This window comes from Balaenoptera musculus, chromosome 11 (assembly GCF_009873245.2).
Source record: "Balaenoptera musculus isolate JJ_BM4_2016_0621 chromosome 11, mBalMus1.pri.v3, whole genome shotgun sequence".
Taxonomy (NCBI): domain Eukaryota; kingdom Metazoa; phylum Chordata; class Mammalia; order Artiodactyla; family Balaenopteridae; genus Balaenoptera; species Balaenoptera musculus.
The window spans coordinates 36,463,963-36,489,444 of record NC_045795.1 but is presented as its reverse complement, the minus strand read 5'-3'; the positions used below and the strand labels follow the sequence as shown (position 1 = coordinate 36,489,444).

The following is a 25,482-nucleotide window of genomic DNA, read 5'->3' as shown; positions in this document are numbered from 1 at the left end:
CCCATCCCCTGGTAGCCACCATTTTACTATCTGTTTTTTCTGTTTGTTTGTTTTTTTACAGGTTTTACTTTTTTAGATTCCATGTCTGAGTGAATCACACAGTACTTGTCTTTCTCTGTCTGACTTATCTCACTTAGCATAATGTGTTCAACATCCAACCACTTTGTCACAACTGGCAGAATATCCTCCTTTCTCATGACTGAATAATATTCCATTATGTATATGTACATCTTTTTTATCCACCAACTGACTAAGTTCTTAAGCCAGAGAACCTAACCTTTCTTATTGTTTCTGTGAAATCTGACTTTCTTATTTGTTTGTTAAGAGGCTGCTGAGAGTCTTGCCTCCCAAGAGCTTCCTGGGGAGGCCTATGATGTAAGAAATCCAACTTTCCAGGATGCAGGAAAGAGTGCAGTGAATTCTCAACCTGAGCCTGGAAACAGGACAATGAGTAGGAATGTAGCACTGACTCTGTGCCTCAGTGCAGTGGGTGCTCACATTATTTGTTGAAAAAAGGTCCTTTTATAATTTCCAATGATTAGAGACACATAAATAGTTTCAGCTAGATGTATTCAGAAAATTCTGGGAGCCATCAGCAGCAGTTCAAAACAAGAGGCAACCGCAGTCTTGCCTGCCTGGGCTAAGGAGAATGCTAGAAGGAGCAAGCAGCAAGGGACCATGAATAGAACAGTCCTCTCGCCCAATCTGAATCCTCCTAGCAGGAAAGGAGGGTGGAAACTAGAGGAGAACAGCCTCCAAAAGTTTTCATCATATTCCCCAAGAAACCAGAGATAAATAAAGATTCAACAGAAATGAGATAAAAGATACGATAAAGATGTAGTGTAGCATAAAGCTCTTCGCAGAAGGGTCCTGACTGTCACTGGACTTTCGAGCTACAGTTCATTTAATGAGGCCTTTTCATTTTTTTTTAATTAACTTTTTTTTTTTAACTAACTTTTTTTGGATTTTTGAATTTTATTTATTTTTTTATACAGCAGGTTCTTATTAGTTATCCATTTTATACATATCAGTGTATACATGTCAAACCCAATCTCCCAAATTCATCACACCACCACACCCCCGCCGCTTTCCCCCCCTGGTGTCCACACGTTTGTTCTCTACAGCTGTGTCTCTATTTCTGCCCTGCAAACCGGTTCACCTGTACCATTTTTCTAGGTTCCACATATATGCGTTAATATACGATATCTGTTTTTCTCTTTCTGACTTACTTCAACAGTCTCTAGATCCATCCACGTCTCTACAAATGACCCAATTTTGTTCCTTTTTATGGCTGAGTAATATTCCATTGTATATATATAACCACATCTTCTTTATCCATTCGCCTGTCGATGGGCATTTAGGTTGCTTCCATGACCTGGCTATTGTAAATAGTGCTGCAATGAACATTGGGGTGCATGTGTCTTTCTGAATTATGGTTTTCTCTGGGTATATGCCCAGTAGGGGGATTGCTGGGTCGTATGGTAATTCTATTTTTAGTTTTTTTAAGGCACCTCCATACTGTTCTCCATAGTGGCTGTATCAATTTACATTCCCACCAACAGTGCAAGAGGGTTCCCTTTTCTCCACACCCTATCCAGCATTTGTTGTTTGTAGATTTTCTGATGATGCCCATTCTAACTGGTGTGAGGTGATAACCTCGTTGTAGTTTTGATTTGCATTTCTCTAATAATTAGTGATGTTGAGCAGCTTTTCACGTGCTTCTTGGCCATCTGTATGTCTTCTTTGGAGAAATGTCTATTTAGGTCTTCTGCCCATTTTTTGATTGGGTTGTTTGTTTTTTTAATATTGAGCTGCATGAGCTGTTTATATATTTTGGAGATAAAGCCTTTGTCCCTTGATTCGTTTGCAAATATTTTCTCCCATTCTGAGGGTTGTCTTTTCGTCTTGTTTGTAGTTTCCTTTGCTTGGCAAAAGCTTTTAAGTTTCATTAGGTCCCATTTGTTTATTTTTGTTTTTATTTCCATTACTCTAGGAGGTGGATCAAAAAAGATCTTGCTGTGATTTATGTCAGAGTATTCTTCCTACGTTTTCCTCTACGAGTTTTATAGTGTCCAGTCTTATATTTAGGTCTCAAATCCATTTTGAGTTTATTTTTGTGTATGGTGTTAGGGAGTGTTCTAATTTCATTCTTTTGCATGTCGCTGTCCAGTTTTCCCAGCACCACTTATTGAAGAGACTGTCTTTTCTCCATTGTATATCTTTGCCTCCTTTGTCATAGATTAGTTGACCATAGGTGCATGGGTTTATCTCTGGGCTTTCTATCTTGTTCCATTGATCTATGTTTCTGTTTTTGTGCCAGTACCATATTGTCTTGATTACTGTAGCTTTGTAGTATAGTCTGAAGTCAGGGAGTCTGATTCCTCCAGCTCCATTTTTTTCCCCTCAAGACTGCTTTGGCTATTTGGGGTCTTTTGTGTCTCCATACAAATTTTAAGATTTATTGTTCTAGTTCTGTAAAAAATGCCATTGGTAATTTGATAGGGATTGCACTGAATCTGTACATTGCTTTGGGTAGTATAGTCTTTTTCACAGTATTGATTCTTCCAATCCAAGAACATGGTATATCTCTCCATCTGTTTGTATCATCTTTAATTTCTTTCATCAGTGTCTTACAGTTTTCTGCATATAGGTCTTTTGTCTCCCTAGGTAGGTTTATTCCTAGGTATTTTATTCTTTTTCTTGCAATGGTAAATGGGAGTGTTTCCTTAATTTCTCTTTCAGATTTTTCATCATTAGTGTATAGGAATGCAAGAGATTTCTGTGCATTAATTTTGTATCCTGCAACTTTACCAAATTCATTGATTAGCTCTAGTAGTTTTCTGGTGGCATCTTTAGGATTCTCTATGTATAGTATCATGTCACCTGCAAATACTGACAGCTTTACTTCTTCTTTTCCAATTTGTATTCCTTTTATTTCGTTTTCTTCTCTGATTGCCATGGCTAGGACTTCCAAAACTATGTTGAATAATAATGGTGAGAGTGGACATCCTTGTCTTATTCCTGATCTTAGAGGAAATGCTTTCAGTTTTTCACCATTGAGAACGATGTTTGCTGTGGGTTTGTCATACATGGCCTTTATTATGTTGAGGTAAGTTCCCTCTATGCCCACTTTCCGGAGAGTTTTTATCATAAATGGGTGTTGAATTTTGTCAAAAGCTTTTTCTGCATCTATTGAGAGGATCATATGGTTTTTCTTCTTCAATTTGTTAATATGGTGTATCACATTCATTGATTTGTGTATATTGAAGAATCCTTGCATCCCTGGGATAAATCCCACTTGATCACGGTGTATGATCCTTTTAATGTGTTGTTGGATTCTGTTTGCTAGTATTTTGTTGAGGATTTTTGTATCTATATTCATCAGTGATATTGGTCTGTAATTTTCTTTTTTTGTAGTATCTTTATCTGGTTTTGGTGTCAGGGTGATGGTGGCTAATGAGGCCTTTTTAAATGAGTCTCTCTGGAGCATGGATTAGAATCGCATAAAGAGGTCAGGCTTCCTCCTAAAGCTCAGGCTGAGCCCCGCCCATTCTAGCTAGCCCTTCCCAGGGGATGCTCTGCTCACCCTGGGAAACCAGCCTCTTCCTGAATCCACCCACTGAGGAGCTGGGCCAACTGGGTTTTTAATTCAAATTTTAGGCAGGGTGGTCACACTTCCTTAGATAGGAGACCTCTTCTCTCCAGACCTGCAGGAGGGCTCAAGTTTTTGATCTTCAGGACAGAGAGCAAGAATTTGGTTTGGATTAGTCTAAATCTCTTTTTCCGTTCTACCATAGTGATAACCTTTAACTAATTCACTGTTAAGTCTGAACAATCTGTTACAATTCCATTAAAAAATAATAAATTGCCCCCAAAATATAACCACTCATTCATCCGTAAGTTCATTCATTCATTTGTATATGGATCATTTCTAAGCTGCTACCACATGTCACGCTCTCCGCTGTTTTGGTGATTCAAGGACATAGTCCCTGACTCTTGAGGGGTCAGACAAACCTATAAATGTATCAGAAATCGTCTTTGCAGCACGTATTGAATTTCTATGCCCACAGCCTCCAGATTCTCCACATCAGCAGTGGGGTATTCTGGGAAGACCCCAAACCTCCCTTAACCTGATCCTGTTGCATCCAGCACAGTGCTAGGCAGAGAGCAAGGGCTAGATAAGAGCACACTACAGACTGTTTCAACAGGCCTCACTTTGCCTGCCCCAGCCTTTCAAATCTTACCTTTGGCAGGTAGAGTTAAACACAAAGCAACAGCCTTGCTACTAAATGACAAAAAAAGCACAATCCGAGGGTCGATGACCTTTGTATTCATTTAGACAACTCAACCTTTCTCAGCCAGAGCAGTCATCCACCTTCGCTGTGAACCTGAATTTGGCTGCCACATTTGCATGCATAATGTACTGAAAAGCCTTCTTTATAATGTTTACTTCTATGTTTCTTCCAAATGAAATCACTGAAGGGCAAATTTGATTTTCAAATCAGTTTTAAAACATCTGCCTTCTAAAAACGTAAGAGTAAGGATAAGACTTTTAGATTACAGGCAAGGGCTGATTATTTTAACTGATACCACTGTATCCATGCTAAAAATACAAATATTAGGGCATTTTTAATGCACACCCAACATTTAATGGATGTTAACGTTTCATTAGGAAAAGGCTTCCAGGCAGATATGTTCTCAGTGATTTTTGGAGTAAAAGGTGAACTTCCTGACCCTTCTTTCAACACCAACTCATCTGACCTGTGCTTCAGCACCTTTATTTGTTGTTCCACATGACTATATTTCTTTCAAATATAATTTAACTATACATGTTACAGTCTCCATCTCCAGGAAGCTCAAAAGTATTTAATACATTTCAGTTTGTTGTTATTATCATTTTTCCACTTTCCAATAAGACTATGTGAGATTTTAAGCTTTTCTCTAGAGATGGAGGTTGTTATGGCCGTCTAGGCCCAGGTGTATGACAGTAAATCCTGGAGTCCATGCCTAAGGAGATGCAGAGAAGCAGCTACAGGCGTTGATTCTACCTCAAATGTAAGAGTTAAAAGCTCACACACATATGTTTTATATGTATAGCACACATGTATGTCGGTATCTCTATATCTGTCCAAACAATACACTATCCAGTAGAACTTTAGAACAACGGTACATAAATATTAGAAGGAGCTTTAGAAAAGTATGATGGATTTTATGTTTTACATAACTGTTTCACGATTCTATTGATAATATAACAATAAACTGTACTATTTTAATAAAAGCAGCCCTGGGAGGCCAGCACTGAGCCTCGTTTTAGGAGTGGTGTTTTCCAGCTGTAGAGACAGAGGTACAGGGAGCGTGAAGGGCTTGCTGAAGGATGCTCAGCCAATCAGTGCCAGAACCAGGGCTGAGAGCCAGGCTTCCTGGTTTCTAGTCCAGGGATTTAAATTTTGCCTGTTTTACTTCACTCATGTGCAGTTAATGTTGCCATACTACACACTTTTCTTCAAGATACTGGTAAATACTGCATCCAACAAGACACTGGTAAATATTTCAAGAATGGCAAGATACTGGTAAATATTTCAAGAACATGGCAAGATACTGGCAAGATACTGGTAAATATTTCAAGAACATAATCACTAATATAAAGGCTGAGCTTGAAACCATTTTACATTTAAAACAAACAATTCCAACACAGGCTTTCACATCCATGCCTGCGTTATTTCCTCCACCAGGGTCAACTTTCCTTGGGGGTGGGGCAGTCACCTGGGGCAGCCACACTGCAAGCGTCAGCCCACTCCTACGGGCTCTTGAACTTTGTGGTCAGGTGGACTTTTGTCTGGCATAGCACCGACCTCATAGTAGGAACAGTTGACCTTTGAACAATGTGTGTGTGACCTGCAAGGGTCCACTTATACGTGGATATTTTTCAATAGTAAATACCATAGCATGACACAGTCTGGGGTTCGTTGAATCCACGGATGTGTACGAACTGTGGGTACAGAGGGCTGACTATAAGTTATTTGTGGATCAACCCCCATGTTGTTCAAGGGTCAACTGCACTTCATAAAATGGGTTGAATGATAAAGGTCTGCACAAGCTTCCAGCAGGTAGATACTGTATCCTCCTGTCAGTAAAGGAGGAGTCCTGAAAGAAGGCAGGCGGGCCTGGAGGATCAGAGCCAGGGCTGAAGTGAAGCCAGGCGTGGCCGCATTTCCCCACCCCTGATCTCTTAGAACAAACCTTCAGGATTTCTGTGCAAATGCAAATGCAGCTCCAAAGAGAGAATTGCTTCTGAAATCTGAGCCTGGGGAGGAGGGCTCAGGTTCCACTGCAAAGAACTTCGTTTGGTTCCCAGGAACACTGGCTGAAGTGTAACAACTGAGGTCACTACACTTCAAGGTTTAAGATGAAGAGGTCAGTGACAAAGATGAGCTTGACGTGCTCATCTTAGCGGCAAGTGGCCCCAGACCTATGGTGCGCCCCAGATGGACAAGGTCATGGGAGATCAAATAGAAATCAGGTAAGGAAAAAGAACACGATAACAAAGATGTTTGTAAACCCGTGCTTCCTATTTTTTCAAAATGCCTGCTTTATCCAAAGGTTTTCGTATGTGAGTATTCATTTGACACTTAGACCTCCCCTTTTTTTTTGTGCCTCGGATCTCTCTGGCAGTCTGGCGAAGCTTATGAACCCCTTCTCAGAATGGTTTCAAATGCATAAAACAAACCACACAAGGAAACCAATGATACTGATATGCAGTGCTGCCCACAGACCCCTTGGGCAAAATGACACTGAAAGATCCCTGCCCTGAGGGAAAAGGGCAGGCAGGCCCCAGCACTTGGCATAAGGGTGCTGCATGGGGCCCGAGACTCTGGATCTCTTTATAAGCCAGAATTCTCATTTCTCAAGAAGACGTAAGTTAGACGTTCTTAAAGGAAAGGCGTGCCTCATTTAAGAAATAATAACTATGACAACGGCTTTCACATTGCTTCCCTACACCCTTTTCCTCATTCGCTCTCCATTATGTGCTTTTCCTCCTCAGCTCCCTTTCCAAACAGCACAGAGACCAGGAATTGGCAACAGTGGTACAAATTTTAGGTTCTCTCTTTGAAAATACAATCCTGAGTTTTCCATAGCTTTCCCCCTGTTACTTTACTTTTCACTGTACTAAAATTAACAAATTATGTGATGTATACATTTCTAAAGGAGAACACTGGTCTGTGACATCATTTCAAACAACTTGGGAAGCTATGCCCAAACCTGAAAGTCAAATACCCAACATCCTAACAGAAGCTAAACAATAACATTCAAATCAAATGTAGGGCAAACCACTCCTGCTTTGAAGTAAAGACCCTCATTCTGATCACGACTGACTGCCAACACACAATGTTCAGTCTGCAGCGGGGGGGGGGGGGGGGTCTCCGTGTAAAATTCCTAAGTAGAAGGATCACAAGACTATACATTCTAATTTAATTACACCGATCTAAGTAAACCCCAAAGACAACCTGCTGGGCTAGATATCAAATCCCAGGAAACAACTGGAAAATGTGGGCACCAGTGATACCACAACTCCAGAGATTTCAGTAGAGAATGGTTTGTTCTATTGGTGTTTGATTAAAAGTCTGCTTCCACCTGAGTCCGAGCATTTATGTGCAGAGTCGATTCAGTTCCACATGCAGGGTAGCCTTTCAGTGGAAGGCCCCGAGGGAGGAAGAACACAAAACAATAGCTCCCCAGACTCCAGAGCCATTGAGATGGCGCATCTGGATTCAGATCTGAGAAGCAAAGGGCTACGAGAGCATAGATGTACCAAATGGGAGAGAGGCACTTTTCCTGAGCGCCGCTGGAAATGCTGGCGTCTGTAAGAAGCCAGGTCCCTGCCCAAGCACACGTCTCCCACAACTCGCCGATCACCATCCTAACTCTGTAAAAGTGTGACTTGCTTGCTTTTCAGTTCTAATAAACTTTCTTCATAAACTGCACACTAATTCTTCTGTGATTTGAATGAATTTTTAAGCAGACATGGGAAACAAAGAATTATTCAACCTCAGTTTGCTTTTTAGGTGACACTTGGAAAGAGCTGATAGGAGAGTCTTTTTTGATGTGTATGTTGTTTCTGAACTAGACCACAGGCAAGTGGTCTATCTTCTCTTTTCTTTATAACCCCACACAGAGCTCTGCACACAGAGGATCAGTCATTCTGATGAACAAATCCAACTTTTTGTGCCAAAAAGGCACAATCATCTTTTAAGTGAGGTCAGCTCAAGCAAATTCTGCATCTTAGTTGCCACTGTTCACTGATATCCTAGTTTTAGCAAGTCAGACACACCGAAGTCCCAGGCAAGAAATCTGCAGGAAGGCCAGCTCTGTGACAGATAAAAGGTAGTACCCAGTGATCATGGAAGTACCAAGGCTCCCATCAACATGATTCATAAGACTTCCCTGATATCACAAAATCAACAGCTGCTGGTCTTGCTCAAGCCATCTGATAGGGGTGAGTGGTTACCAAGAGGCCTACAGAAATAAATGAATGAATAGATAATGCCAGCTGTATCTCAGAAAGGGAGAAGACAGTCTGATGAAAAAGCAGTCTTAATTTATTACAGAAAAACACTGAATTTTATGGTGTTCTGAGCATCAAGGGAAAGTCAAGGGATGACTTTAAATGGAGGTAAGAAGGTTTACAATGTAAAGCTGTGTCCATTTCTTTTCTGAAAGTATTTCCCAATGATTAAAAAAAGAAATCAGAGCAAGAACTCCAACCAATCTGGACAGTGTGTGACTCGGGGGAGAAGAGTACACAGCATAACGGCCTTCCTTCCTCTCTCCAGGAAGGGCACCAAAGTTATCTAGGGCGAGTTCACCTTATACTTAAGACATAATCTCTCACAGGAAATTTAAAACAATAACTTGAGACATGGCAGTTTTATTATCCAAGCTACTGGGCTAAGCTTCAAGCTACTAATCCCTTGAGGAAGAGCACAGCCAGGAGACAGCTACAACAAGATTAAGAATGTATATAGTCATTTTATTATAAATGGCTACTTCAGAACGATTTTATTTGACTTTGACTTTTTAAAGGCAAGATTAGCTATTACACATTTTGGACACACTTGGAAAACAATTTGTCAATCTAGCTTGTGAAAAAAAGATGCCTCTGGAAATTCATCATATGGTGAGGGGGAAAAAAAACCACTCACATTTTGGCTATCACTAAAAGCCAAGCAGAAAACTCCTGTTATCAAGGATAAGTGGGAAATTACTACTTATTATATGGTATTACACAGTTTACAGAAACGGCAAGTGCTCATTACAAACGGAACATCACACTTGGCGTCAGAGAGGGCAGCCAGCGCGCTGGCACAGGCGCGCAGCAAAACACGCTCAATTCGCTCAGCCTCCCTGCGACTGAGGTTATTGTTTCCAGTACAAAGGTAACAAAGAAGCGGATGGGCTGAGTGTGCAGGCTGCAATTCTGCCATCTCCAGGAAGATCTTCTCTGCTCAAAGGCACACTTGAACTTCCCTCTAGCAGGATGAAGGGAGAACGAGTGATCTTTATTTAGCCACCAAGGCCAAGCTCACTCCCATCTCTGTAGTATGTGTTTCCAGATTTAGCATGCTGCTTGCTCCCACAAATGTCACCCCTACTGATTCACTCAGAGAAGATTTGGTCTGGCTAAGTATGGCAGAATCCACAAATGCCTCTATTTACATCTGGATCAAGGCCCCTCAGTTACTACTGGTCCCGAGCTGACTGGGAAAGCTTAGCTGACAAGCCCATGAGAGGAGGGAAGCAACCAGCAAGCACAGTGCCTGACCTAGAGCAGTGGCAAAAATACGTCTGCTAAGTTATGGATGGATCACTAACACGTTTTTGAGTTAACATGGGCCTGTGTCCCACGAATTGGGGGTTTTAGCAGGGCAATGATTCAATATGAGTTGAATGATAATCTTACTTAAGGAAGCAACTTAAGGAAATAGTGCCCGAGAAAATCAGTTGTTCCATCCACAAATATGAATGGCTTAGAAGACTGTGCCCTGTCCTCCCTTCTCATCTCCTCAGAAATTTATAAAGGTAATTAATATTAATGTAAGAATATGATATTAATGCAATGTGAAGGTATACATTTGAAAACCAGACTAGAAATCCCAAATTGAATGAATTTGTAATTGTAGATCACAGCACATGCCATGTCTTACTAAAAACTTGATTACTAGACGTTACTGTGGCTCTCTGTCCTCGCAGCGCAATACAGCCACATATCTGAGCATTTGAGGTCTTCAATTCATCTACCTGAAGCACCTACGAACAGGCAGAGGCTGTGATACAGGGGCTCACTGGTACTGTGAGAACATGAACTTTGGAATCATATCCTCTTGTTAGTTTACACCTGGGATCTCAACATTAGATTAGTATAGGTTTGGATTTTTATTTTAATTAGGAAAAATGAATTGAAGAGTTTCAGAAATGTGAAACAAATAGCCAAGCTTCCATGAGCCCCTCCTTCCCCCACCCCCAGCACACCCTAGAGAAAAGACTACACATTTCAAAGCTCCGGCAGTCTGAATTTCTATTAAGACTATATATCCATTGCCAAATCCTACAGAGAATTCGGTAACTCTCTAGAGAATTAGGAAGGCAACAAGAACAATATAAACAAGTTACTTGCATCTGACAGCAGCAGTACCAACATGTCTGCCCTCCTTTGCCTGAGCATCCCCCACCACCCCCCAACATGAACTGGAGATGAGGAAGCAAGGGATATTATTCAGAGTTTTTCACCAGAGGAAAACCATGAACATTCTGGGACAAGTTTAATTGCAACTCTGCCTGGAGGTAGAAGGACAAACAAGGTGACTACTCACCACTCCTTCCTGGTCAAGACTGTGCAGCCACATCACTAAGAGCACAAACATTCTTTTGCTCAGTTTAGGTTTTTTTTACGTGGGCTCTGAACTGTTGCATAAATTTGGATACAGAGGTGAAAAGTGTATGAGCAGAAAGCACTCACTAACTCCTTCCAAAACATCTGGTAAATGTGTGCAATTCCAGATGATCACCACTCTAAAACTACACTTTAAAACTTTGTAAGAAATGTTTATTACTGACAAATCAGTACATAACTTACAACCGCCATGGTGAAATTCACTTACATTCCATTTCAAGGGATCATGAAAAGAAAATGGCAACTGTGGGGAAAATATGCTTCATGGATCTTGGCTTAAAACAGAGGAAAAACACACATGCAAGTCTCTTTTGGTAGAAGGAAACAGTCTAAAAAATGGCTTAATGAACAATGTAATGATTTTTTTTAAAGTAGGCAATAGGAAGAAAAAGGGAAGAAAAACAGAGGCTAATAACTCTAAACCTGGATAATGAAGACCTAGGTAATCTGGTTTAGAGACTATACTTTTAAAACCAAGTTTTAAAGTATGAATTATGATATAAGTGCTCATTACAAACATTAGATTAGATTAAACATTAATAAGCTGGTCAAATTAATACTGTGTGGAGGAAGCAGTAGTGATAGCAAGGTAGGAAATTATATGAAAATGTAAGTGGATTTCTTTGTAATCTATAGTCCTCATCATACCTTCTTGAAGATGAGTCTATTTCTGACTTGTATGTCTATCTGATTTTTAAATCTGAAGTTCATAGGTCCCTTTGGTCGGGAAATTACCAGTTTTCCCAGCTACCATGTAGGCCAGTAGTAGGTGAGTAGGCTCAAATGCTTTCTTCCAGAAAAATTTCCCTAACCCCATGCCACTTTCTGACCATGTCTATATTCTTACAGCCCTTATATGTCTGTTTTTTACTATGGTCTTATAGGCCATGCAAAATTCTGGGAAAAGGGGACTCAGAATCAGGAGATCTGGACCCTTTCATTAGATGAGGACTTGGGAAAGGCAAGTGTAAACTGAGAGGCTTGTGTCAACTGAGAGGCTTGGACTATGATTTCCAAGGTACTTTGAGTCACAATATTTTATGATTATAGGATCCTGTTTTATATTTTACATTCTGTGTGTGTGTGGGGGTGTGTGTGTGTGTTGCAATGGCTCCCAAACATTCAGAAGTTGTATAGAGTCTGTAAGTTCCTTCAGAGGAGAAATGTCTCCCTGGTTCCTCAGTATTTTCCTTTACAATGTAGCCTCTACCTACTAGGGTCACTCAACAAATATGACTCAATCAAAGTTGGTTGGGCTACGGACTTGATTCCAGACCTATGAACTACTGTAGAGGCTACTCTGAGAAAATCTGGCCCTGTACTTCCACGGGGGGTGGGGGGATGCCACTGCACCTTGAAAAATGGCTAGATTTTTAGAAAGCAAACTTCCTCCCAGCCTAGCCCCTTATTTCCTCCCTTCTCTGAAACAGATCTAAGAAAAAGTGAATGTTATCAACTTAGATGTAAACAAGTTACAGTGGGCATTCAGCTAATGGAGCAGTTACTTGCATTCGGGAGGAGAAAGATCAAGGAAGAACTCACAGAGCATTCCTGGCTGGGTCTTGAAGGGAACAGAGGATGGGTAGAGACATGAAGATCAGCCAGCGGAAATAAAGATAATTAGCTGATCTAAAACACTGACTTATTTGGCAATAGTAATTGGACCAGACTGAAAGTTAAGTAGGCTACCTGTAAAGACAGAATTAAAGAGATAAAGGTTAGAAAGTTTGGCAAGAGTCAGAGAGATACGGTAATTATATATTTGAAATCTGGGCATGAGGTCTAACAGCGGGACAGAATATTTGAAAACAAGAAGTTTGGGGAAAGCTGGTCATACAGAAATAGAAGATGACCCAGGCAAGGATCTGAGGCTTTTCTCAGGCACTGGAGGTGCCTGTACAGGGGAATAAGGAATCACAGCCAGACGAACCCAGCAACAGTGTTCCAGACACCGGAACAGCAACGGACGCAGAGTATAGATCGAGGGAAGTCCACTCAAGGCCACTATGATATTCTGGGAGAGAGGTATGAAGGTCTGAATTAAGATGGAGGCAACATAGGGAATAGAAATAAAGGAAGACATGGTGTAAAACAAAAGACATGGTACTTGACTGGCTGTGGAAGGCAAAGAAGAAAGAATCAAAGGGTTAAGAGATGCCCTGGAGAAGTTGTACTACCACCAACATGAGCAGGGACATCAAGAGAGGGGCTGCTTTATGGGGAAAAATGATGATGAGCCTAGTTTTAGACAAACTGAGTTTGAGAAGCCATTCTAGAAGGGGCCAACATTTAATAGAAAATATGAATGGAAAAGACCCATGAAGCCAAGAAAATAAATCAGATAGTAAAGGAAGAGTGCCCTTTTAGCTCTAAAAATTAATTCTATGTGCATGCTGGACACCTGAATTCACAGGAACACTTTCTCCCCCTTTCTTTTTTTTAACCTAGGAAGAAAACACCAGCCTCTTAGCACTCTGGGATTCAGCTGAGTCAGCGTTAATCGTGGCATGATTACCAAGACAGCACTTCTCATTCCAACCCAGGACAAACTGAGGCAGGTCATTCTAAGAAGATGTGGTCAAAACTACACTGACTTTCCTTCCTGCTGCGTTTGTTCACTGACCAACAAATAGGCTCTGCTTTCCTTTTTTGCAGATCACATGCTGACCATTCATTTTAATAAATGGATTTCTATGACAACTGTTATTCTGGTGTCTTTAGGTGCCCAGTTTGCTTGCCTGCTCAGGGTTATGTGACTCTGACTAGAGGCCCAGGGGAGCGGGGCAGACTGCATTGCATTATTGGCAATACCTATCTCAGGGAAGGGGTTAATCAAGGGTTGGTCATGGTAAGGGGCAGGGGGTGCCTCCCAAGCACCTCTCTGGACTCTCTGAAAGCCATCCTAAAACCACGGGAGGGATCCAGAGCTCCAGGATTCCAGAGTGAGATCTGTTCTGTGGAACAAACTCTAACCCTGCTGGGAGAGGCACATGGAGTGCCTTACCAAGTGGTTTAGAGTTCTTCCTCAGAGATTAAGGCCAGTTTTTTTTTTTTTTCTTTTTTAACCTTTTACTCTGAAAATCCAGAGAAACAATTGAGACATATTAACCTTTCAAATTTGGGATTTTAAATCAAATCAATTTCCAAAGTAAAAGGGGCACAGCTGGCAAACAGTTTTTAAAGCACTCAGCTCCTCCATAAAGAAAAACTTTACTCTCTCCGTGAGTGTTTAAAAATAAAAGTAATGGACTTCCAGCCAGTAACCAATCTCAAGTGATAAACTGTTACTGGGGGATCTAAGTCATTAACTTGAGGGGCAAGGATAGATGGTGGAGACCAGAGAAAACTAAACTCCGGCAATAACTGAAGCTGTGGAATAAGGCTATAAATGAATCAAGGATGACAGATCAATACTGGATTAATAACGGGATGCTGGGAAGACGCATTTCTAGTCTACAAGGACTACATTATCAGGGCAACAAGCAACTTTTATTTTCTCCCACAAACTCCTCCTTGTTCTGTGTGACAGCATCTGAGCTGGGATGGACAGAGGTCCTGATTGAGCCCTGTGATGACAAGAGCTCCAGACAGAAGCAGGACAAAAGAAACCAACACGCATGCATGATTGGAGACAGAGTGGTAGCACTCATCCATTCATTCATTCAAACAATACAAGTGCTAGGTCCTTGCTAGGCGACCATGGCTAAGAGTGAGTGAAACAAACCAAATCCCTGCTCTGATGGTGCTTACATTCTAGAGGGGAAGAACAACAGGAATTTAATAACCTTGCTAAGCAAAGTATCAGTGCAAACTGTAATATCAGCTGCAAAGGAAAGAAGCTCGGTTCTCTGAGAGGGAATAACAAACAATGGTCGCCACAGGTGGTCAGGGCAGACTTTCTGAGAAAGTGGACTTGAGCTGAGAACAAAAGGATAATAAGGGTTAACCAGACAAAGGGCAGGGGTGTGGGCTCCAGAGAGAGGCCATGGCACGTGCAAAGGCTCTGTGGGAGGACAGAGTATGACACGTGGCGGGATGTGAGAGGAAGCTAGGCTGATGTGAACATGGGGAGCACAGGCAGGGTGATGCAGAATAAGTCTGGAGAGGCAGGAGCGGGGCAGGCTGTGTAGGTCCTCTAGGCCACGTGAAGAATCATGGTCTTCATCCAGAAAGCAATGGGAAGCCAGTTAAGGGTTCTAAGCAGATATAGTACAAGAGTTGTGCTTGAAAAATGCCACTCTGGCTACAGTAAGTGAGGTAAACTTGAGGGAGGGTACAGCGAGAATGTCGAGGGGTCAGTTAGCAGAGCAGAGGAGAGAGGAGACAGATGATGGTAGTTGGATTAGGTGGTCTTGACTTATCTTTGTCAACTGGACTATAATATTAATATGAAAGCTATTTCCATAAAAAAGAAAAATCTTTCTGACTATGTACATTTTAAGTGTACTCACACAGCTCACTGAGAAAGTTTTATTGAGGCATGCCTCATTTTTTTTTTAAATAATAAGCATGGAAAATTATTATCCTCACAGAATAACACTGCTCCTGGGTTAAGCAAGGAAGAGAGAAAAGAGCTCTCAGCTTTTCTCTCCTGATCATTGGCTATCCAAGGGGACTTCATTTCCTTCCAGAGCCGTCACCTGTCAAATGTTCTGGGCGGGAGGAGCCTCTCCACTGGTGGTCCACAGAACCTGCTGATACCTCTAAACTTACAACTCAGTTCACATACTTAGCATCAAAATCTACTTTCCATGTGGCTTCCAACAGAGGGGTAAATTTTTCCTTAAAAAGTTTCTGAAATATAAAAGGTAAATCCCTTCTCTAGACATGCAGGGATAAGTGACTGACTCCCTTCTGATGTTTTTTATTCCAAAATATTCATCTACTCCGGCTACTTCATAACCCCATAAACAAAAGTATGATTAACAAGTGTTTCCAAGTCTGGTCTAACAGATAGATGCCTTCCACAGGGCAGGCTCTGATACCTCATCATTAACTCAGGGGTCTGCCTAGTACCAGACATATCCTCTGTGTTTTACCTGAATTCTGTTATTTTTTTTTTCATTTTTTTTGCCATTCCTCTCACAGATACATGTTTCTCTATCATTCAAGTTCTAAAACTCTTGACAAAATTAACACCAATGTTTGCCCTTTAAAAAAAAAAACACAGGAAAGAACATGACTAGCTTTTTTCATTGCTGTCAAATGCTGTGTAGAAAAATGGAATTAAGTATGAAAAGAGAAAAATAAAATCTCCATCGAACATTTTTAAAGTGACAATTACATAACCAGAGCCCATTAACTGGCTCACGCTTCAAGAAGGAGCAGCAAGCACACTCCTCCAACTGCTCAGGGAAGGGGATCTGAGGAGGGCAGCCCACCCATGACCACAGCAGACTCACAAAAAATGGTAATATTTCAATACAGGACCTATGCAACAGCCAAGATCTGCAATCCCATCCTGGAAACTAAAACTAGCACACTAAACAGGAACTTCTTCTCATCACTGGTCTCAATGGTGAAGTTATTTTCTCCATTAAATCCCACTTTCTTTCTATTGCATCACATTAGTGACCCCAAGCCCTCTACACACAACCCCAGGTCACATGATTAGCAGTGACCTCCTGGAACCAACCCAAGATGTTCGTTTTGTTAAGTGCCAGCCTAAGAAACAAAGCTGGTGGAACGAAAGCTTTTTCAACTTTATCACTAACAATGGCAAAGAAGATGCAACAAGGTAAATAAACAGTCTAGGTTTAAATGTCCCGTTCTTCAATCTTGCTACACTTTGGCAGAGTTTACTGAGGCTGTGACTCTCCACCTTTAATTTATCCCGTTGTCCTCAACCACTGCAGCACTTAGAGAAAGAAACATGACTTCTCATTCTAAGATTCCTAGTGAATAAATAGAAACAGACCCCAGAACAGAATGTTGCCCCTCCCCAGGACTAAATGACAGAACATTCAGCAAAGGGGACAAACTGCTTCTCAGATAGGAATAATGTCAGGCTGAAGTACAGGGAGCAGACGAGCTGTCCCTACAGAGGCCTTTCCAGGTGACATAGAGACTGTCAAAGTGCTTCTCAGGGAAGGCCTGGGGAGAAACTTTCTAAAGTTAGGATGCTATAGAAATTGCCTGATCCAAGGTAGTGTTCCACGGTCTCAAGTAGGCCAGGCCCCTCTGAGTGGGGAAACCCAAGTGGAAATGGACTTCTGAAGTCCTGGGGAAAGATGAAAGGAAGAAGTACTCTTGGAGAACTGGGCTCTGAGAGGCCCAAGGGGAGAAGCATAAGGAAAATGTGGCTCAGGTGTCCTTTTCAGGGAAGCACTTGTGCTTAGGGTAAGTGGCTTCAAGGTTCTGAAAAGCTACTAGGATATTGCTATGTATAGCACTTATTTAATTTCTTTAATTTATTGCTGACAGTAAATAAACCATGCCACTCTGCCAGCATATGCTACTCAAATAATGTCAAGGGCAAATCTCTACAAGACATTTATGGCAGCAGCTAGGAAAAAAAAAATCATTTTCAAATAAAGTTTTCCTTTTGATTTTAAAAGAAGTACATGTAAATTGGTCAAAAATGTAGGAAACTAGAAATAATTTCCCTAATCCCAATATACAAAGTCAACCATTATTAACATTTTGGCATATTTCCTTCTGGCTTTCTTCTTCCATTGTTTTTTCTCCTACTTGTGATTATAATTCTATAATTTTGTATCCTGTTTAAAAAATCTTGTATAAGTATTTTCTTAAGTTATTGAAAACTCTGTTTCTTTTGTTTTTTTGGTTTTTCTTGGCCATGCCACATGGCTTATGGGATTTTAGTTCCCTAACCAGGGATTGAACCCAGGCCCTTGGCAGTGAGAGCTCGGAGTCCTAACCGCTGGACTGCCAGGGAATTCCCTAAAAACTCTTTACAACATCATTTTAATGACCACTTAGGCTAGGGAAGAAAACTTACTCAAAAGGAAATATGACTAGTATATCTGGCAGGAAGATGGACAGTCTGTGAGAAAATCAGCCTAAAATCTAGTGACACTAGGTAGTTCCAGATTAGGACCACAGAAATCTCAAGTGGAAAAAGAAAATCTTCAGTATTACCCAGTTTTTTATATCTAATTTTTTATATTTGCCAAAATGTTTGCCAAGGGGGCACAGTCTTGGACAGATGATGGCCTACATCGCTAACACTTTGGCAGACAGAATTGTTAGTCAATGGGACCAAGACAAAGTGAAGAAACAGTTAAAAAATGAACATGAAGGAGGTCAGTATGTAAGGAGCACATGCTGGCAGGAAACAAGACAGCTGCATAACACAGGAGAAACGCAGTCAGGCACAAGGAAGGAAAGGGAAAAGATGCGGGGTCACTGGGGAGTATCAACAGCCCATGCAGTAGAGCTTCCGGGAATGCAAGTTCAAGATGGCCGACATAATCGGCACATTTACCTTGCTCCCTTCCTGGAAAACAGTGAGGTGACATCAAAGAAATACAAAGGAGACACCTTCATAATAGCGTTGCAAACTCAAAAGAAGGCTATTAGCAAATCAAGATTTTGTTGAATTTCTAGAAAATGGTAGGTGGATGAAACATTATTCATAAATCTGAGGGGAATTGGGCAGATTTCCATATAATAGCAAACTGAGCAGGATGGAAGAAAAACGACCCACATCCAGCCATACCATCATGAAATTTAAGACCTCCGAGGATGAAGAGAAGATCCTAAAGGCTTCTATAGGGAAAAATAAATTACTACAAAGAATAAGAATCTGCTTATATCAGATTTCTCATCAGCAGCATTAGATGACAGATGGCAATAAATCCAAGCTTTCAAAATTCTGAAGGAACTGAACTCTATACCCAGTTAAACTATGATTCAGGTATGCAAGTATTCTGAAAATTTGCCTTCCACATACCCTTTCTGAAGAAATTACCTATAGATTTACTCTGTGCAATGCTCATAAGGGATCTTCTTAACTAAGACACAATCAAGTCATATTTGGCTTCAAATTCACCCAGGAGAGAGAAGAGAAAAGACAGTGTGCCACCAGGGTAGCAGCAGGCATTTCTCCTCAGGGGGTGTCCCTGTAGCAGTCCATACAAATGTACAGGAGTCATTCCTGCTGGCATGCAAGTGACACAGCTCAGGTGAGTGTATAAGACTTATTCTGGGCAGGTGTGGGGCCTCTCTGGCCTAGAAGCCTTATATTTCAAATTGAAAATAGTATCTCTTGTAATAGTTCCATAAACACAGATCCCAGAACTTTCATGAGGGACATGTCTAGTCACAAGTCATCACACTCAGGAAACCCAAAGCTATGACTTCCAACCAGATATTAAAAGTCCTCCCAGCCAGATGCAACTGACCAATCAGGGGTGATTTTTATCATAAGCAATGTTGCCTAATAACCCAGCTGACATTCCACTTCGATCAGATTTTCAGGGGAAGAGATCTAGAAAGGTAACTGGGCCAAAGGACAATATCTCCTGCAAAGGAAAAAGGGTTTGATTACCCCTTTACCCACATTCTACAAAAAGATCACAGCTGTAGAGTAGGCCTAGGAAGCAGTCTGTTCAAAAATAAACCAATGATGGGATGTAAACTGGTGCAGCCACTGTGGAAAACAGTATGGAGGTTTCTCAAAAAACTAAAGATAGAACTACCATATGACACAGCAATTCCACTCCTGGGTATATATCCAAAAAAAAACAAAGCCACTAATTTGAAATGATACATGCACCCCAATGTTCATATAGCAGCATTATTTATAATTGCCAAGATATGGAAGCAACCTAAGTGTCCATCAACAGAAGAATGGATAAAGAAGCTGTGATACACACACACACACACAAAATGGAGTACTACTCAGCCATAGAAAAGAATGAAATCTTGCCATTTGCAACAACATGGATGGACTTGGAGGATATTATGCTAAGTGAAATAAGTCAGACAGAGAAAGACAAATACAGTAAGATATCACATATGTGGAATCTAAAAAATACAACAAACTAGTGAAAGAAAAAAAAACAGACTCAAAGATACAGAGAACAGGGACTTCCCTGGTGGCGCAGTGGTTAAGAATCCTCCTGCCAGTACAGGGGACACGGGTTTGATCCCTGGTCTGGGAAGATTCCACATGCTGTGGAGCAACTAAGCCCATGCGCCACAACTACTGAGCCCACACGCCACAACTACTGAAGCCTGCACACTCTAGGGCTGTGTGCTGCAACTACTGAAGCCCGTGCACCTAGAGCCCGTGCTCTGCAACAAGAGAAGCCACCTCAGTGAGAAGCCCGCGCACTGCAACAGAATAGCCCCCGCTCACCACAACTAGAGAAAGCCCGTGCGTAGCAACGAAGACCCAACGCAGCCAAAATATAAAAAAATTTTTAAAAATAAAAATAAAAAAAAAGATACAGAAAACAAACTAGTCACTACCAGTGGGGAGGGGAGGAGGGACCATACAGGGGTAGGGAACTAAGAAGTAGAAACTATTATGTATAAGATAAGCTGCAAGGATATACTGTACAACACAGGGAATATAGCCAATATTTTATAACTACAAATAGAGTATAACCTTTAAAAATTGTGAATCACTATATTGTACACCTGTAACTTATGTAATATTGTACATCAACTATACGTCAATTAAAAAAAAGGGAAAAAAAATTAACCAGCAAACAAGAGTATGCTTTACATACTGTAACAGGAAAAAGAGGCAATTAGGAACTCCAGGAAAACAAAAAGCTGGTTAATATGAAGCTAGTTATTTATCATTTGTGGAATACTTCTGAGCACTTGTAAGAAAATCAAATCTGTGATCTGAACACAGTACAATTCTTCCAAGAGGGACACAAGTTCAGTGACGTTGAACAGCATTTCCCTCACTACAGAGCCAATGAATTACTAGATCTGTAGGGAGCAATGTTTATATAATCATAATATTATAATGAGTTCTTAGTGGTTTTCCCCTTTCAGGATTAGTTTATAGCCAACACATGGAAGATTTAAATAAATCAAAAAAAACAGAAAATAATATCATAAATCTTCACAATGTCAATGAGGTGGGACAGCTAACAGATGGGGAGAGACAGAGGGAAATGTAGGGGTGGTAATTTCTTTACTAACATAGTAGGGAGTCAAGAAATACTATCCACAATTGATGGATCAAAAAATAGAGGTTTAAGTACATTGTTTAATTTTAAAAGGTAAGTAATAGTAGAACTAAAAAGAAAAACATAACTAACAAAAAATGAGGAGTGGTTAAGTGAGCTAAATACCTCATTTATTTTTATACCAAGGAGTTAGTGAAGTTGATAAAGAGAGATATAAAAATATTATTTATAATTGAGAAGTTATAAAAACTAAAAAAAAAGTCAAAAGTAGTTACTTCTGAGGAATGAAACAGAAGATGGGAGGGTAAAAATTTACTTTTCAATTATATCTTTTTGGACTGTTGAAAATAACTTTCCATGGGCATGTTTTACATTTATAATAAAAAAAGAAAAACTGATGTTAGTATTTTACTGTACTGACACAGATTTAGGGTTCAGCAATTTAGAAGACAGTAGAGAAAAGCAATCAACGATTAAAAAGTGAAATAAGGGACTTCCCTGGTGGCGCAGTGGTTAAGAATCCACCTGCCAATGTAGGGGACATGGGTTCGAGCCCTGGTCCGGGAAGATCCCACATGCTGTGGAGCAACTAAGCCCATGCACCAGAACTACTGAGCCTGCGCTCTAGAGCCCGCGAGCCACAACTACTGAAGCCCGCATGCCTAGAGCCCGTGTCCTCAACAAGAGAAGCCACCGCAATGAGAAGCCCGTGCACCGCAATGAAGAGTAGCCCCCGCTCGCCGCAACTACAGAAAGCCTGCGCACAGCAACAAGTATCCAACACAGCCAAAAATAAATAATTTATTTTCTAAAAAAAGGGAAATAAGGTTAAAAGGTACAGGAATAGATGATGTGAAAAAAGAGAACAAAAAGTAATTTTGTAAAATCAGCTGATACATTTGTGAAAACATAGGTAAACCTTGAGGGCATTATGCTAAGTGAAGTAACTCAGACTGAGAAAGACAAATATTGTATGATCTCACTTATATGTGAAATCTAAACAAACAAACTCATAGAAACAGAACAGACTGATGGTTGCCAGGTGCTGGGGGGGTGGGGTGAGGGAAATGGGAGAAGGTGGTTAAAAGGTACAAACTTCCTATTATAAGATAAATAAGTTCTGGGAATGTAATGTACAGCATGGTGACTACAGTTAACAGTACATTTGTGTATTTCAAAGTTACTAAGAGAGTAGATCTTAAAAGTTCTCACCATAAGAAATAAAATTATAACTAGGTGAGGTGATGGATGGTAAACTTGCTGTGGTGATCATTTCGCAACATATACATATACCAAATCACTGCGTTGTACACTCTAACCTTATACAATGTTATATATCAATTACATCTCAATAAGCTGGGAAAAACCCCAAATCAGTCAATACAAAAACAGGATTATCTATGATAGAAAATGAGCCTTTATCTTGAAAGCTCCAACTGTAGCAGGCCAAAAAAGGAAACTATCCTAACCCAGGAGCAGGAATTTATAGGAAGACATTGGAGAATCTCACTCCCTAGGTCTTTTTCAGAGGACAGCAAAAATCTGTCCTCTGATTTCTTGACTAGGTAGAATGCTATCAAGAGGCAGGGCTATTGATTTCTAATGGTCCTATAGAATTTCATTTATAACATGACTTGCATACTTTATTTCACTAAAAAACAGGCTACAATACTTGAAGCTAATAGGATCCTCTCTTGAGGACTGCTCTGGAGTACATTAGTTCAAAAGGAAAGGCTTTCTTCTTTTATCATCTACATATCTTCCATAAGATGTTACAGGAAAACCCGAACGAACTTGTTGGCCAACCAATATATCTTCTAAGAACTAACTCAAAAATGGGAGGCATAATAGATTCAGGTTATGTCTATAAACATTAAATCATAACCTTTGGCTCCACTGATTCCTAGAGGATTAATAGGCACTCGCCTTCTTGCTACTACTCTTGTTCTTCTAATATATTATTTATTAATTTGTAAAACACTTACTGCTATAGTATCTAAGTGCTAACATACAAGGTTAAAAACACCTATATTATTGAAACCCACCAACTAATGGAAACAAAAAATTAAAAAGAGAGGATCTAATGAGTGAATGGGTTTTTGAATCAAGAAAAACCCATTTAAATAAATATAAAATCATTATGATATGTACCTTGTCAGTAGTTAGTCAACCAGTTCTTGTTGAAAACCTAATTGTATAACACCTTCAACAGGGGGACATAAAAGAGATGAGGAATCCAATTTATAACTCATAAAATGACAGAAGAGATGGGTGATGGTAACCAGTGAGATGTGTAAAAGATGAGGAAGAGAGGGTCTGGTTTGTGAGCTGTATACCCAATAAGCAATGACTCTGGAAAGATAAATGGGTGGTTGTTCATGGGCCTTGAAGGCCTTCCTAGTGTATAAAAAGGGTTCTGGGAGCTTGGAAATAAGTGAATCACTTCATTTCCCAGTTTTCATCATCCACCTTGGTTTAGCAATGCTTTGGGTTCTAGGAGGGAATGTGGTACCGGAGAAAGAGCCCTTCATTCTCTCTTTTATAAAATGAGGACAATATCCCACACAAGGTGTTTTGTATTCAGGACAGAATAAGATAAAATACATGCAGGTAAAGGAATACTAGTTACTAAATAATTGTTAGTTTTCTTATAGTATGGTAGAGATGGCTACAAGATCTGTGATCCACTGAGAAATGGCTGCCCAGCCAGGAGCTGACTACGTTTCCTAGTCCTACTAGCATCTAGTGTGGCAACTGACTAGTTCTCCCCAGTGGAATGCAAGTGGAAGTGATGTTTACTATACCCAGGCCAAGGCTGTTCAGATCCAGGTTTACCTTCTCTCTGCTCTTTCCCCATCTATCAGCTAGATGCAAATGATGCTGATGAGGCCCTAGATGATGGCAGAACCACAAGAAGGAAGACACCTGGGTTCCTCAATCATCTGTGAAGAGCCACTTGACAACCAGGAATACTCATGACTGAGAAGTACACTACTGTGTTAAGCCACTGACATATTGAAGCCACTAGTTGTTACAGCAGCAAATGTTACCCTAACCAATACAAACATGCTATAAAATTACTATAATAATAATGGTGAGGATGTCAGACATTGCTTCAAACAAGCCATCATTAATGCTATTATGAAATCTTGAAAAGATGTTCAACATCATTAGCCATCAGGAAAATGCAAATCAAAACCACTATGAGATGCCACTTCACTCCCACTAGGATGGCTATGAACAAAAAGATAGACAATAACAAGTACTGGCAAGAATGTGGATAAATTGAAACCTTGTTACACTGCTGGTAGGAATGCAAAATGGTACAGCTGTTGTGGACAAGTTTGGCAGTTCCTCAAAAACTTAAACATAGAGTTACTATAAGACCCAACAATTCCACTCATAGGTATATATACAAGAGAACTGAGAACATATGTTCACACAAAAACTTGTACAGGAATGTTCATAGCAGCAATACTCATAATAGCCAAAAAGTAGAAACAATTCAAATGTTCATCAGCTGATAAATGGATAAACAAAATGTGCTATATACATTCCTATATTATGGAATACTATTCAGTCATAAAAAGGAAATGAAGTACTGATACATGCTATAACATGAATGAACCCTGAAACATTATACTAAGTGAAAGGAGCCTGGAGCAAAAGATCACATACTATATGATTCCATTTATATGAAACGTCCAGAATATGTAAATCCATAGTGACAGAAAGCAGATTACTGGGTGCTGGGGCTGTGGGCTCTGGAGGGAAATGGGGAGACTGCTAATGGGCAGGAGGTTTCTATCTGGGGTGGTGAAAATGTTTTGGAACAGTAGATAGTCATGATGATGGCACAACTCTGAACGTACTAAAAACCACTAAACTGTACAGTTTAAAAGGGTGAATTCTATGGTATGGGAATCATATCTCAATTAAAATAAAAAAAGAAATCCCAGCTATTTGCTTTATCTTGCCTCCCACAGCATCTGGCTCTACACAAAAAGGCACTGAGCTCTTTTCAGGCAATGACTGGGAAAAGGTATGAGGGAACCTTCTAGGATGCTGCAGATGTGCTAATTTCAATCTGAGTGGTGGTTACATTCATTCTTAGCATGATTCTAAGCTGGTCAGAACTCATAATCCTTCTGCCTGGCTTCACCCATAACCAGGTAAGGTCAAACAGAGCCCCAATGCCATATGCATGAAACGTTTCTGTTTCCCCCAGGAGACCTAAGATACAAACTTTCCTTAGTTTAGGTAACAGTGTAACTAACATGAGATTAAATAAATATTTAAATGTAACCCTGAGAATGATATGAGGGTGGGGAATAGGTGAGAGTCTCAGAATACTACTAAAGTGTGTATTGCATCAGCAAAACTCACTAAGGAAGAAAAAAGTCCCGAAGGGGTAGTATG

The 25,482-nt window shown here is 40.4% G+C and overlaps 1 protein-coding gene across 3 annotated transcripts in view; it reads right to left on the bottom strand.

Annotated features, from left to right (window-relative positions):
• Nucleotides 1-25,482, bottom strand: part of BTBD9 (BTB domain containing 9) — a 402,199-nt gene that overhangs the window by 50,314 nt on the left and 326,403 nt on the right. The gene's annotated exons all lie outside the window — the stretch shown is intronic.